The following is a 3,177-nucleotide window of genomic DNA, read 5'->3' on the forward strand; positions in this document are numbered from 1 at the left end:
GCTCACTCGATCATGGCCACTATTGATGTCGAAAACATGTTTTTCATGATGCCTATACAAGAAGAAGATAGGAACTGCTTTGCCTTCACTTGGGAAGGTCAGCAGTACACATTCACTAGGCTTCCCCAAGGGTATAAACACTCTCCCACATCAGCCCATCACGCTTTAGCTCAAGAACTAGAAAAGATACCCCCACCTGACAATGTAGCTGTATACCAATACATTGATGATATTCTTGTGGGAGGAGAAGAAATAGAAGTAGTGGGAGACACCCAACAGAAAATAATCTCCCATTTAGAAAGCCTTGGTTTACAAATCCCCTCAGAGAAAATTCAGAAGAGTGACTCCTATACCGTGTTTAAGGGGTATACTGAGTGGCTTCCTTTTTGGCAACAGAATGACTGGGAAGTTAACAGAATTCCACTATGACAAAAGGAAAAGTGGCAGGAAATTCTAAATATTGCAAGTCAAGGAAATTTTTCTGTGGGGTGGGTGGCTTCTCAGCAGACAGATGGTAATCCATCTGGGGATTGGAACAATGCAGTTGATGAATTAGCCGGATTAAGCCCCCTTAAAAAGGACCAAATTACTGAAGACTGGGGGCACCTATTAGAATGGCTGCATGTAAAAAGACAGCACACAGGTGCAAAAGATTTGTACAAAGAAACCCCTGCCATGGTTGGCCTGTCACCAGGGAAATGTGTAAAACATGCATATCGGCCTGCGAGCAATGTCTCAAATGGCTAGAAAGACATCCTTTGGAAGATGGCCCTCTGCAACTGAGAAAGGGCAAAGTCTTATGGGACACGTGGCAGGTAGACTACATCGGTCCTTTCAGAAAATCAAGTGGTAAAAATTTTGTGCTGGTAGGAGTGGAAATAATATCTGGGTTAGTCCAAGCTGAGGCATTCAAAAGAGCTACAGGAGATAATATTGTTAAAGGACTGCAAGAGTGGTTTGGAACTTTCCCAAAGCCGCAGGAAATTTAATCTGATAACAGATCCCATTTCACTGCTAAAGTAGTACAAGATTGGGCAAAGGATGAGGGAATAAAATGGACTTTTCACACCCCTTACTACTCCCAAGCTAACGGAATTGTAGGAAGGACAAATGGTCTCCTGAAACGACTCCTTAAACCATAGGAGGCTGGCTGGGATCTGCAGTTATGGAAAGCTATAAGAGGTATAAATGATAGATGGGGAATAAACGGATGTTCCAAAATAACTACCTTTTGTCCAAAAGCCCCAAGCACAATTCCTGTGTTACAGGGAACAAATGATCCCAAAACCCCATCACACTGCCCTGGGCAACCTGTTCTAGTGGACCTCCTTCCTGTAGGAGAAGTACCACTAGTGCTGAAAACCCCTGAATAAAAAGACATGGGTAGCCACCAACGCTATGGGAAAGGAACTTTGAATAAGCACCTGCTGGATAGTTCCATCATTTTAATCTCCTGCCGCTTGCTGGCAGACTCTGTTGTGTTTAGTTTTGACAGAAAGAACACCGAGGGACATGAAAACCAGATAAACCATGATAACACTGCTGGTTCTTCTCTGCATCCTACCGCAACACCATGGCCAAATCTTGGCCGAGTGGCCATGGTCTGAAGCAACCATCAGGTACACCAGTGTCCTAGGGCCCTAGCCCAGTGATCGTCGCCCAAACCTAGCGACAGTGGTACTGCATGACTCTGAGGTATATCATGCAAGTGGCTGGGGTTGGGACAAGAATGACTGGGCTAGAGTATTAACTGGAACAATTGGTGAAGAAATTAAGGTAGGATGCAGAAAAGTGGAAAAATGTCTTTACGAAAAAGCTTCCATCATTGCGATCGCCAGAAATTTGTTAGAAATAGATGTTACCAGCAATTTGCACTCCCAACATGACGTCGAAATTCTGCCCTACAACAACTTGGACATGCAACAAACAAACTGCCCTTATATTGTGTTGTCGCCAGAAAAACGTTGGTAATTCTACCTTGGACCCCAGCACCAACAACATTGAGATCACAAAGCTTTGCACAGACGAACCTACTGGCTGCTGTTATAACTTTAACCAAACCAATCTATGTAACGTAATTGGCAAAATGACCCAGCAGATAAGTCAGGCCTGAACGGTCTAACTTACTGGTTCAAAATAAATGCTGTGGCAAAACCCACAGTGACTGCAGTAATCACATAGCATGGTGTAAGCACGCCTTTAGTGCTGGATGACAAATACAATGTTTTCCCCTCCTTCATGGTAACACAAGGTGATGATGTTGCAATAAAACGCAGATTAATTGCTGGATCCCTCATTGAACCTGTACACAGTCATGGCACAGGACCTCATGGTCATGTTCTGTATTGTGAAATCCAAAATCAGAATTGTTGGTTAAACTTAACTGCTGTACAGTTTTCCCATTATATCATATGTTGTAACAACAATTCAAAATACTGGGGAGAACTCGTTAATGTTGTAGCAACAACCACCATATCACCAGTTATGCTAAGCCCGAAAATTTTTGAAATTGGACTATACATGGTCAGGAGAACTGGCCAACAACAAATATTGTTTAATCCAGCCTGGTCACTTAAACAATTCAAATTGTCAATGCAAAACAATGTCTCAGAAATTCAACCAGCTTGTTCACCTTTTCTGCAAACCTCTTTTGAGGGGTGGACAACCTGGCTGCAATGGCGTCATTTTTCTAAGACACGAATAGCCAGAGACATAACCGGTGTTATGGAAGCAGGATTGGGAATTTTGAATAATATTGATTCAGAAGTGAGAATGAATAAACTGGCTACTACAACTGGAGATTTAACCAAATTACAACAACCTCTACAATCATCCTTAACAGCTTTAGGAACCCAACAGTGGTTGTTATCAAACATATTACCAAATTGGGAAAAGGTAAATGGGAATGACGACAAATTGACTATTGAGGCACTCATTGCCACCCAAAATAATACCTCTTTGGCCCTTAGCTGTATCCAGGCTCAATTGTGGATGCAGTCGGTTGCTGCCTCAATTATAAGAGGAGGCGAGGAAGGCACTCTTCCTACTGAAACTTGGAAAATAATCTGGGATAGTGCCACTGACTTTGAAAGAGAATTCCAATCCTGGTGGAACCTGCTACATTTTACCTATGACCCCAGCACAAACACAGCCACAGCCTTTGTACTGACAATAGGC

Source organism: Catharus ustulatus, unplaced genomic scaffold (assembly GCF_009819885.2).
Source record: "Catharus ustulatus isolate bCatUst1 unplaced genomic scaffold, bCatUst1.pri.v2 scaffold_120_arrow_ctg1, whole genome shotgun sequence".
Lineage (NCBI taxonomy): Eukaryota > Metazoa > Chordata > Aves > Passeriformes > Turdidae > Catharus > Catharus ustulatus.